We start from the raw sequence: 14,027 nt of genomic DNA, 5'->3' as shown, positions 1-14,027 counted from the left end.
CAAATTTATAGAATTATTGACATTTAAATTTTTATTCCATTTACAAAAGCTAAAAAAGTATAAAAACTACTTAGATACGAGTACAAAAGGCCGCTCGTCCACCAAATACGACACTAACTTCCAATTTATTCCTAGTATAGACCTTTGAAATGTATAAATATATAAAAAAACAAAATAGATAAGATACAATTATACAAAGATATTTGCACATTCATTTTTTAATTTAATTTTAAATTCATATATTTTATACCAATAAAACAAAATAATATTTATTTACGAGTCATACTTAAAAAAAAGTTTTCATTTCGCCTTTGTTAAATACGGGCTTTGTAGATTTACAAGAAATTTAAAAAATATAAATAAAATATAATTTAGACTATCAATATATCTATTGTATATAATTTAAAACATTATAACGCTACGCGACGCATCAATCTCCACATTCAGACCATGTTCCATTAACCGTCATTCATAGTGAACGTGTGCTCTTTTACTACTGAATCCTAGAAATCTTCGAGTATGTCATTTAAATTTATTTTTTTTAAAGTTAAAGTGCATAGTTTTTCCTAATTTCACGTATTCGAATCTTTGTTAAAGCAATAACGTCATAAATTATTTATTTAACTTGATTGAAAATGAAACGAATTCCTCGCGATCAGGATAGCTTCTCGTATCGCAAGCGTTTCTCAATCTGCGAGGTTGACGTTGCGTGGCGTTATAATGCATAATCTTTACGGCTAAGCATTGTAAGATTTGAATATATAATTATTTGACATTGCTCGTGTTTTTCTCACCATAAACGGCTGCATGCCGACGTATATACATTTATGAAACCTACAGTGTCGGCAGAAAGACCGCGTGTCAACATTGACGTGGCATATCTGCCCAGGCACCGCGTTATACCTCGAGCACACGTACTCCGACTGCTTGTTCATTTGTACCGTCCGTTTGAAGAATAATTTGCAAGATTCGCAAGTTTGAACGCCATAGTGGCTTCCGGAGACCACGTCACCGCAAATCGGGCAGGGCGGCTTTAAAACTGAAATCATAGTTCTTATTACCATTGAGACATATTTTTAATTTTTAGATTAAGCGGTCACCTCTGGCATGTGTGATATTGACATTAAAAGAGGCTTTTAGCCATTTCTTTCATTGCCAAAAAGCTGGCATTAATAATAATTATTATGCCAATTATTAGAAATTATTTTAATAATGTTTGTGACTTCGTTGTCTAACTAACCTTATAGGCACGGCAATACAAAATATTGTTAGGATGTAAAATAATTAATGATTGGTACCTATATCTTGTAGTAGACCGCCATCAATTATTATTACTTTACTGTAACAGTAAATATATATTTTAAAAAAATACTCGTGAACAAATATAATTGTATTGATAAAAAAAAACAATTATAAATGAAAGGTTTTTCTAAAAGGATGTGGTTTTCAAATACTTATTCAATAAAATTAACTAGAGCAAAGAAAATAAATTAAAAAGTTAAAAAAAAAAGTGAAACAAAAAAGAAATCTTCATTACGCAATATATTTAAGCTAAGTAAGCGGAATAAATAAAACTTTTGTAACAGTACAAAATATGTATATAGGTACTTATATAATGAGGTTCTACTTATTATAACAAAATATTCCATGAAACATGAATTACTTTTTGTCTTCTTATTATTTAATTTGTATTCTTTATTTAACTTTATATATTATAAAATCCTGTGCACCTTCGTGCTATGACCAGTAACCCTACGCAATTTAATAATATAAATTCTGCAATCATATTATTTTTATTATTAAAAAGTAAAATACGAGTAAATTCGACCGCTCCATTGCAACAATAGTATAATCTTTAACGCTTAATTGAATGACACACATACACACTACACACTTTGAAACAAGAAGCTTCGCTTCGGTTTATTAAGTATCTAAGCCGATTCGAATATAATTAAGATTAAAGATTAATAAACTTTGACTTGCAATTAACAAGACACAAGTTTTCTCGTGTAAATGTCGGTTTGAAAGCGAAAATAGTAACTTTGTAAATAACATTAAAGTTATTAATAGTAAAACGGTACTAGTGTTGTATTATAAATAAAGATCAATTATTTGATTAATATATATATATTTGTAGTACATAATATGGCTGAGCTATGTATATGGACAATGTAAATCTAAGAATTGTTTAATTTTACTCTTTGTGTCATTAAAATTTTGCACGAATGTAATTATTTTTCGAGGAATTTGATTACACAGCAAATATCCAATTGACCAGTCAACCTGAAGCAGAGACACGAAAAACAGGTATGTACATATAGATCACATTCATAAAACGTACAATTTTTATTATGAAAACTTGTACTAGGTATTCTGTGCGTGGTTGAGAGTTGACGTTAATTATTTTAAAACCATGTTGCGTATGACTCTATTTATTTATTTATATCATCCATCATTTAAATAAGCTTACCGTCACTCTCCTGCCCTTTATGGCTGATGAATTTAAATAAAAAATGGAATTATTTAATAAAATTGTTGAGCTGATATTAAATTACATAATGTATTTATTATTACTATCTAATTCAATTAATATAAAACCCCTTACAAAATGTAGTTAGAAAATATATTGTTTTAACTATTGTTTAGTATTATCGATATTTGTAAAGATTGTCGTACAATAAATCTATATACAGTGTTCAATCCCGTTGAGATATAGATATAATGTGCGTGCAATATATATGACATATACATATACTTTGAATTCCTTTTGAATGTGTAATCAATTCACACAACTCTATCTTTTTTTCATTTATTTTAGCAATTATCTCGAGCAAGTCTTTCTTAAATAATAAAAAGTGATACATATTACCTTACGAGTCTAGACTTAATATATAAATAAAAATACAAAAATTACTCATAACTGACACCAAGTCAAATCATATAAATATATTTTCATGGATTATGGTTGTGCGCCCTGTTGTGGTAGACGGTGGCGCCTCCGTACGTGTGTATTACGGCTTTGCATCCGAAGTAGCTCCGTCGACTGCACTGCCACCTCGCCCTGTCGTTCCTCGCGTAGTGTAAAGAAAACTTGTACCCATCCACCACCATCATGGCTCTATTGTTCTTCGATAATGTGTATGATACTGTAAAATAATAAAAATATTAAAAACATGACCGAAAATATTCGATCGTGAAGTGTATTTAACACAACGATGGCAACATTTCTTTTTTGGACTTTAACTTTTTAAAGTCACGTTTTTATAATCTAGAATTTTAAATGTGCGACAATTGAATAGCCTCTGGCGTCTGGTTAATGACGTCACAAAATAATCAATGTAGGTATAGAGCAGGACATATTTTAGTATACAAGTGTGTGCAAACACATGTATGCACAATACACATAGAGCAACGTCAAATCCTGCATTTCATCCAGTAAACGTTGCTCTTTTTCTCCTCAAATAGGAATCTTTGTGTGTGCCTCTTCAATGGAAATTCACAGGCTTACTTAACTTTTCTTTTAGTGTTGTTCTTTTTATCGCTTGATGAAAAATAAATATGGTCCTACAAAAAAGCCTCGAGTCAATCTGTACGTACGTATATTTACAAATTTATAGCACCATTTGCACAAATGTAGGAAAAAAACGCTAATAACAATTCCACCACATCCATCCCCAAAAATAAAAAAATGCCTTTTCGGTTTTGCGGCTCAACACTCGTAGCAATAGTGTGTATTTAGTATTTTAGACATTAAGTTTTTTCATCATTTTAATTTTCCTTTAATTTCATATGGTTTTTATGTACCCACTTGATCTATTCTCATCTCATTCTAAAGTGACTCTAAAGTGACACTTACACATAATAATTTATTGCGTGTGACAAAGTGAGTTACAACGATATCAAGTATACACATATTTTGACACATGAACTTTCTATGATGACGTCAAGTATTGTAGTTTTAAGATAAAATATTCCAACATTTTTATTTAATTTCAATTATATTTAACACTAATTTCGGGAAAGTCGTAATTATATAAATAATATAATCTATCGTATATAAATGTTTAATACTCCTCTTATATTGTACAAAAAGATTTTAAACATAAGCATGTATTTATAACATAAAATAAAAATAGCTTTTATTAGTGCAAAAAATTGTATGAATTATCTTATTAGTTTTCTTAAAAGGAAAGAAAAAAATATATTATTCCTTCAAGTTTTATTAATTTCATGAATTAATATGATTTTATCTACGTTTCCATTGTAACTCGTTTTAACATTTTGGAACTAAATTTTTACTTACGACTTTTTGCACTAATATTAACGAATTTTATAACATATATTGCGCGCAACGCAACGTTCATGGCAACTGGCAACACAGTCATGAGTCATGACGTAGGATGAGAAAATATATGTACGAACAATTTCGTTTGAAAAGATTAAAATGTATTGAAATATGGGTAGGGTGAGTGAATCACGAGATCAGATCTAAATGAAAAGTACCTACCCAAATGAACACATTGACAAGTAATTTCGACATATTTATATTACTTTTCTAGCTCACTTTTATGAAATTATAATAATTAAGGAAACAACTCTAGGAAATCGATTTTGTAGATAATATTCATCAGGACACTAAGCTATACTAAGCTACCAATTATAAATCTTGATATTTTGACCTACTGTATTATTATTACACAGTATACATTTACAGTATATTGTAAACTACCCAGACTACTAAGCGTCAGATAGATTTGAATCTATGTTATTTGAATAAAGATTTGTTATCACGAGTTGACCTGATTGAGGAACTGAGTGGTGGATTGTGAACTCTTGAAAGACATGGTTAGGTTTTTTTTTAATTCAAATTTTAGGATTCCTCATTATTAATCCATTGTAAAAAGCACTAAAAACGCGATGTAAAAATATTGTTCGTATTTACAGCGTGCACAATCGACATACGTATTGATAATATCAAAATGAATATAAACTCCACAGATGATGCACATTGCTTTATTTATTTGACATTAAACGCTGCGGCCGCTTCGATTAAAAGTCACACACACAAACACACACAACCTGTTTGCTAACAGCTCGTGTTCCGTTGACTGAATATTTTCCACAATGTTTACAATATTAAATATTTAAACATAAAATAGTTACAAAATTATAGTTTCTATTCTACTATTGCAATATATCACGAATTCCATAGAACTGTATCCGTACGTAACCCTACGGTAAATACTAAATAATTAGACTAGACGCTATTATTAGAGTTAACTAACAATCATAATTTCTTAAGATATAATACATATACTTAAAAACAGCTGCAGTTTATGGAATACTCCAATAAAGACTAGCATAAGTATAAAATAATAAAACTTATTACACCCATAACTATTTGACACGTTAACCAAATCTTATTCATTAGTAATGCGAGGTTTAAATCGATATGGTCCATGATATTTATTAAAATATCAAACAATATAACATATTTCGTCTTATAACAAACATTGACTGTAAATGTTGTTCGACTAATTTAAGATGCTATCTGTTGAATTCTAATATAATATAAGACGACTTAAGCTTGCAGGATAATACGTTTAAAGATAAGCTGGAAATTACAATTATACAAAATTCCAATATTAGTAGTATTGCTTTCAAATCGTTGGATACTTTAGTATTATATTAAAATTAGGGATACGAACGCTACGTCTTAAATTTTAATATTAAAGATATTATATTAACTATTTATTTGTACAAATATGAGATCCTTGAAATAATTCGAAGAAACTTTTGGCCTATTTATTCCTCTTGGCTGTTGATTGATCCAACGAGGCTTACCGAATTTAAAACCAGAACACAATTATCAGAAACTTAAACAACGATTTATCTCTTTCTCTTATCAATAAACTGTAATTTGAAAGAAGAAGACATAGCTACTTGTAAAACCGGCCGCTAAATAAAAAAATTAACAGAAACTTTACTCAGTCTTACTATATGCGAAGCATTTGGTTATTTATATGATTTCCTTAATTCATCATTATCTTGTTTCTCTTCCTTCCTCCCTCCCTTCTTAGACATGTCATCCCTCCCAGAGATCATTTATGTTTTATCCAAGGCATCCCAAACGAACTCTATAAACTATTTGTTGTGTTTATTTTTGTTTTATTCATTATTTAATTCCATTCATTTATTCTTTATATTTATTACCAAGTAACTTTTCATGGTCAAATAAAAAAAAAAAAAGAATAATTGCCATTACACGAACTAGCGCAGTTACCATTGTGCTAAACTTTTGTTGCCTAAGACGTTATCTTATTCATTTTAAGTCGAAACTCAAGAACTGCTACAAAAGTGACAGCGCCTGACTGGTAATTGGTAAGCAGGTACTCATCATACTGACACCAGCCAATTGAAAGAATTACGAATGTTATCCACATATGACTATTCCAAACATAACGCTCAATTATTATTTAAGAGATTATTATAACTTTGTTCACTCGCTATATCGCTGGGGTATATATTGACCCCAGGCAGTTCCATCGTGTGAGGTTTATTGCGGTTTATAAGCAGTTCCGAAGCGTCGTGGTTGTGCCAGCCTTTGACTTCGACGATTATCGTTCCGCAAGTTTTGACAACTGCCTTGCAACATTTGTACGAATGCGTCGAACAAGTCCATCGTATGATTCCATTCCTCGTCGAATGTTTGCAGTATGTATATTGCTTGTACACAATCAACGGCTTCCCCCTCATTGACTGGGTGATGAACGCTTTGCCTGAAAACGAAGACTATTAGCACCATAAATAATGTTATCATAATAATGTTATTTATTGTAAAATATACAAAAAAAAACAATGATCACCTCATGACCTCATTAATCGAATTGAATGCTCAATATTCTATTAAATTATTATTCAAAAATTTATATGTTTTTTTATGAAGGATAATTTCAAAGAAGGTCCAGAAAATGGCCTACTTTTTATTTATATTCCAAAACTGTGTAGATGTAATTACAGTAGTTCAAACATTCACATTTACTATATTGGTCACGTGTTCATTGAATAATGGGATAACGATTTTTAATTATACGTTGTCGACGTTTCGAATTCTATCACTTAACATTAATACATTATGTTCTCAGAATGACTGTCACTTGAATCAGCGGTAAAATGTAATTGTATTCTATTTTTATATGTATATTCTGTATAATTCTCAACAAAAGTATGGAAGTTATATGGAAATCAGTTTAAAGTTAGTGGTTAGAACGCTTAACCGATGATTTCGGGTTCAAACCCAGGCAGGCACCACTGAATTTTCAAGTGCTTAATTTGTGTTTATAATTCATCTCGTGCTCGGCGGTGAAGGAAAACATCGTGAGGAAATCTGCATGTGTCTAATTTCAACGAAATTCTGCCACATGTGTATTCCACCAACCCGCATTGGAGCAACGTGGTGGAATATGTTCCAAACCTTCTCCTCAAAGGGAGAGGAGGCCTTAGCCCAGCAGTGGGAAATTTGCAGGGTGCTAATGTAATGTATGTAATGTACTGATTATTACTGCAGAATCCTTCGGCATAGAGCCTTACATAGCTTTCTGTCATCTAATCAAAGACAATGTCTTAGACATAGACCATTTAAACTTTTGATCAATATCCCTAACAGAAGTATACCTTGATCACTCTTATTCAATAAGTCGTATTAATAAAATACACAATTAGATAAACTATTTTATTACAAAAGAATCTACAGAGTACTGGAACACAAAAGCGTTAATACTGAAAAAAAAAACAATTATGCCACTACATTTGTACTTAGAGATGACTTTAGAATAACACGTAAGGCAAGAGATTACAAAAGAGATCACTATATTTGTTTTATCACATATTTAGCACCTTAAGGTGCGTTTCCACTAAAACAGTTGGCAACTATTGTGTTGCAACTGTCAATATTGTTGCACAAAATTGCCAATTTTCTTGTTGTGGAGACGCAACCTTATACTTACATCTTAGCACCAATATACTCTAAGATTATAAAAACACCAGGCGGAACGCGCGGAACATTATAGTGACGCAACAAAAACGAATACAAATTCCGGGTAATGCGAAATGACGCGTCTGTTTATTAATACTTCAAAAGTGCTGTTTCCTTCATAATGATTAATTATTATTTGTATTCGCTTTTGTTGGTCCAATATAATCCGCACGCTTCGTCTACTTTTTGTTTTTTATAATCTGAGAATATACAATATAATATTTAAAAAAAGATTGAAATTCGAAAAATCTTAATCTAAATTTCGAAATTATTTCAACCATATAATATACGATACATTTATAACAATATTTATAATATCTGATGTTGAACTTAATAGAGATAAACTTAACAATGTGCGTACGAGTATGTTTGCATGTTTATACACGAATATGTTTGGCTGCGTGTATATATTTCTGGTTGTACTTGATATGATTATAGTGCATAGCTTTAAAAAAAATATCTATTTTTAAGTATATTATAAATCTCGGAGTTGTTCTATATATTATACATATCTAGCTTTAGCGTTAAGTTATTTTACAGCCAAAATTAATTTCATTTATTATAGTATACAGTCCGAAGCATATTTAACATACCTAACTGTCAATTTCGTTATTAATATCTAACGTATAAAGACATGAATTCGGTGACGCGGTTTTAGAAACAACTCGTAAGATTTAGTACGGAGTCTATTTCACCATCGATTTGTCGATAGTATCCTTTCAAACCAGGCCCCATACGTAAGATATCAATAAGAAATTAACGAAACGACTTTGTAACGTGTCATACAAAAAATTCAGTTGGCGGATGATTATGGTGATTCTTAGCATAGATCAATTTATTCTGTTCCGTGTACACCCGAGCCGGACAGCCGTGGCTGTTGTGGGTGTAGCAGAACCAGCAACATCTGTTCCCAGAGTAGGCATCTCTCGTAAACGTAAAATCCCCAAGCTTCATTAAACTCACACCGTTCTGTGAGATCATGAACTTTACTGAAACATAACGATAATTGTTATAACATTTCCAATGTATTTTTTTTTTTGAGATTGCCAAATTACGTATTGCCATTGCAAGAGAGAGTAAACAACTGCGCTCAAGCTAAGACGCACTCTCTATTCCCATATATTCCGATGGAACAGTAAAACGCCAGGACTCGAAAGAATTTCGACACTTTACGTGGTTTCTGAAGCACGACCTATTTCCAGATACAGGGCTGCTACTGAAAATTTATCGACAGAAAAGCCAAAAATTTTTTTATTAAAGTAATCCGATTTAACGTAATTAAAATTTTTACTGATTCCTTGAAACCATACACTCCAATAATACATATATATTATATAGTACATATACAATACACATACAAGTTTTTGGTAAACGGTTTTCCAGGCAAAGTTATTAAAATTATAAAAAAAATGTTTCAATCGAAAAATACTTTATTCAAAACTCTTATGATTCATTTTACAATATTATGTTTAAAATTACCCAATTAGAATTAACATGAGTACATATTAAAACTTTCTTTTTGCCTTATATATTTAACCATTCAAGTACACTCTACCAAAAAATGTTTAAAAGTAACAATTTATATCTATACGACATCGATACAGTAGCATCTTAAAATATATTTTGTACGTTAATATCGTGATTGCAAATATTATATATAACATGTTCATAATAGTTTTTAGATGCTGCTGAAGTAAGTGAAAAAAAATATCTGAATTAAGCTGTGTTTTATATATAGTTATACGTATATAAGACACAGAATACAAGAATACAAAATGTTGTTGAATTTAATAACTTATGCCATTGGATTGGTTAAATATACCATAACTTGACGACAAAACCAGAGGATTTATTTTTTATCTGTATAGTTTTTTATACCTATTTCATTACTTTAGGGAGGCAAGTTAAGGTGCAACATGTGTTTGTGAACATATGTAGCCTATTATACGTAAATGGCACTATGCCAGAACTTTCCACACAAGTGCCAACGACATCTGTACAAACATAACAATCGGATAAAGGATAAACGCTTAGAGCACGTATTGGTTCTAAAAAGAACAAAATATTTATAAGATTTCTTTTATAATCTCTCAATGTATTATTTATATTTTTATTTAAGCATAATATAAATAAATAACACCATTCACTGACACGATTGTATATTAATTATTTTACATTACAGTTACATGTTTTACAACACGATAAGTACATTTTAATAACTTCTCTAGTTACGTTGCAGTATTTACTCTTAATCTGTGTATCGAGTTCTTCTAACTTCGCGTGCTGGAATAACAAATGCATCGTGTGTATTACTCCGAAAAATTCATTTGTGTGAACATAGAATTGTATAGTTCCTATCTCTTCTTTTGGTTTCACGAGCCTTTCTTTCCCGTTTACTTCTAAAATATCATAATTGGATAGCATTTTGTAATCCGCGAAGTTTTTCTGCGATTTACCTTTGACAAACTTCAATTCTTGTATAAATTCCTGGTATCTAGCTTCGTTTATAAAATTAATGCTATTGCCTTTCTTACGATCGATTAATTTACTTAATTTTTTATTAAATTCGTTCTTCGTTTCAGCTATAGCACCTTTAGAAAATATTTTGAAACCTAAAAGAATTTATAAAATAATAAATTAAAAAATAAAGAGAATTTAGGTTGTATTTAAAACAAAACAACTAAAATATAATAAAAAATCATCAAACAATGTTCCAAAAAAGCAATTTAATATATGTATCTATTTATTAAAAAAAAAAAAACTAATATTTAAGGAACGTAAGAAACGCAGTTTCGGACATCACCATATTTTTGGCACAATTATAAACAAAAATATTTTCAACATTTACGAGTATATCTTTATTATTTATTTTCTTTGTCCTTTATTTACGGTACATCGTTACAGTTTGCCCATAACATCACAAATATATACATAAAATTACATTTAATTAGAAATCCAATTTTATGGGATCCAATGAAAATAGTTTACCAAAATTTTCTAGATTCATTATGCGTTATCAAGGTAAATGTATATTTTATTAATAATACTATCATGACATAAAAGGAAATAGAAATATCGAAATGTCCATAACCTATTAAGTTCTGGTATATCTAATAACAGAAGTTATAATAAACATTTAATGATTAATCTGACTATTACTAAGGTCATCTATTTAATGAATGTCAACAACATTGATCAATCAAAACCAAATTTATCAACATCACAATGGGTAGGTTAATTTGACAGCTTGTCATCGTCCCACTGTAGATTATAGGCATCCATTCCTTTTGAAGAGTTTTCTTTTAACACATGCCGGTTTCCTTACGATAGGTCACTTGGCCAAGTCCACCTAGGTAGGTGCCATCAACTCATCAGCTATTGTACCACCAAAGAACAGTACTTAGTATTATTGTTACTACAGGCACAAGGGATCTTAGCTCCCAATATTGGCGATTCAGGGAATGGTTAATATTTCTTCCAGCATCAATATGTGGTGGTGACCTATCACCATTAGGTCGTAAATTTCTCCACCCATTAATTCCGTCAATTTCATCACATTATAAAAACTAATCTATCCAAATATGATATTAAATAAAGAAAAATCAATGGTTATATGCATTTGCAACTTGATTAATGCGTCTTTCGACTCTTGAAAGAAATTGAGAGTTGAAAAATGAATGTTTTAACTAGCAATAATGGCACTTCAGATTAACCTCATTGGTTACGACATTGCCTCTGCGTTAAATTAGATACTGCCTTAAACATCAATCCGTTTAAATAAGTATAAGTACATTTTATTAACTTCTCTAGATAAGTTACTTTAAGTGTTCTCAACTTGTATATCGAGTTCATCTAATTAGATGTAAAAATTACGAAATTTCGCATGCTGGAATAACAATGCAACTTATTTGTGTGAACATAAAATTATTTAGTATATAAATTGTAAGTGTCTCTGCGATTTACTTTTGTCAAACTCCAGTTCGTTTATGACATTCTGGTATCTGTTTTCGTTTATAAAATTAGTGTTATTGTTTTTTTTTGACACTCATAACCTTACTTAATTTATCATAAAATTTATTCTTCATTTCAGATATATACGCTTTAGAGAATATGTTCAAACCTAAAAATAATGTTAATAATATTTAAAAAAAAAAATGGAATTAAAAATGAACAAATAAAATATACCACAGTCAGTAAGTCAAATAAAGTTAATAATTAATTAACAAAAACTTCAACTTAAAATTAGCATGCAATGATTTTGAAATAATTCAAATAATCTTATTTCGAAGGAACGAAAAATACACAATTTGGAACGATGGATGGAATATCATAAATATTAATACCACAATTAAAAACTAACATAGTTTGAACATTTACAAATATATCTTTATTAGTTTGTGTCTTTTATTCAAGGTACATCGAAACACGTTTGAATCACTAATATATATATATATATATATATATATATATATATATATACATGTATATATACTTACCGCATCATATAATATAGATAGTACATATGACAGTCATACAATCATAGAACCATTAATTTATATTGATTTATTTTTTAAATAAAAATACCAATGCCAAAATAAGGAATTGCTAATATTCCTATTCACCTCTCCATTTAAGCTAAAACCTTGTATTAGGAATGGGGACAACAATAGCCCAAAGGGTTGGGATCAATCTAGCTATTTTTTACCTCGCTAGACAGCCCTTAAACCATTGCGCTATTGATGCTTGATCTAATCAATTTAATTAATTATCACCATATATATTAATAATATATTTATTACATAACAACAATAAAGATTCACATATTCACATAAAGTCCTAATAAATATTTAAGGGACTCTAGTAGGGCCTTAACTGAATATCCGGCCTTAGCCAAATATTTTTACTGAGATCGTCAATTTCTAAGTTCTATTTAGTCACAAATTACTAATAATTAGTAGTAATCACAAAGTTTAAACAATTAATAATGTGCAAGTAAATATAACATCTTTTATGTCTTTCAAAGACGACAGTCTAATCAGTAATGAGATCTTTACACCCAGCGTTTAAAATATTATAAGAAAACTTTTCGAATTGAGTCATAGTATGAATAGGGTGAAATGCGTATAGAACATAACGTATTGCACTTTAAATGTATTTTGTATTAACCTATCATCTACATCTAGTAATCAAACCATATAATGCCTTTTCTTCGTATACTTGAAAAAATATCACTTTTTGTTTTTGTTTTTTTGCGTCTCTTTTAGTCAAAGAATGGAGATCCTGACTCAACTAACAATCGATTTGCTTACCCAACATGCACTGTTTTGATGTATCTACTACATGCACTTTATTTATACAACGAAGGTTTGACAAGAAATTTTGAATTATCGCGTCTGATTCTGACCAAAAACACGCTACAAATGAGGATTCTGGAAAATGATCTAGAGAAACGTTAACGCATATAAAGATATGTTTTTGGATTGGTTATCATATCACTCACAAGCTAAATGTCAGAGCTCGATAATCAGCTGCTTAATAACTAGTATAATATTCTCCACCGCTAAAATACAATTGTGGAGGATTATGATTGTGATCGATTTGATATTTCGTAATTTTCCAATTCTTGTCCATATGTATCTTCGCTTTACAGTCTTGATGCTGCTTCGAGCAATACCAGTTTCTGGACAGGCGATTCTGTGAAAACGTGTACCCTTGAAACAGTAACATCTTTTTATTGCTCCGTTTCGAAGGAATTAATTGGTACTCTAAGTCTGAAATTAGAAAATTTTTGTATTTTAACCTTTAGTCCGCACGCTGTCTTTATCCACTTTGGTTATCTGTGAAACCGTTTGTTTTTTTTAATCAATACATTTGTTTTTCGTTTATTTTATTTTTTTTTATTGTAATCACAATTCCGATTATTTTTGTACCTAAAATGACGTAAAGTAAACACTACAAGTTATCTTTAAATTGGTAAAAAATATATACAAAC

General features: G+C 30.0%; 1 protein-coding gene, 1 long non-coding RNA gene and 1 other non-coding gene across 5 annotated transcripts in view; 1 reads left to right on the top strand and 2 right to left on the bottom strand.

Moving 5' to 3' along the window:
- LOC113393037 (protein tramtrack, beta isoform-like) overlaps positions 1-14,027 on the top strand; it is a 338,507-nt gene that overhangs the window by 239,593 nt on the left and 84,887 nt on the right. The gene's annotated exons all lie outside the window — the stretch shown is intronic.
- LOC135193542 (uncharacterized) lies at positions 4,227-6,792 on the bottom strand. Its single transcript, XR_010309291.1, has 3 exons — positions 5,318-6,792; positions 4,727-5,280; positions 4,227-4,682 (listed from the first exon to the last, which is right to left on the bottom strand). It is a non-coding gene; the product is annotated as an uncharacterized LOC135193542 (long non-coding RNA).
- LOC113393142 (U4 spliceosomal RNA) lies at positions 11,649-11,782 on the bottom strand. Its single transcript, XR_003368473.2, has one exon. It is a non-coding gene; the product is annotated as a U4 spliceosomal RNA (small nuclear RNA).

Source organism: Vanessa tameamea, chromosome 12, assembly GCF_037043105.1.
Source record: "Vanessa tameamea isolate UH-Manoa-2023 chromosome 12, ilVanTame1 primary haplotype, whole genome shotgun sequence".
Classification (NCBI taxonomy): Eukaryota; Metazoa; Arthropoda; class Insecta; order Lepidoptera; family Nymphalidae; genus Vanessa; species Vanessa tameamea.
This window is presented reverse-complemented; position numbering and strand designations above follow the sequence as displayed.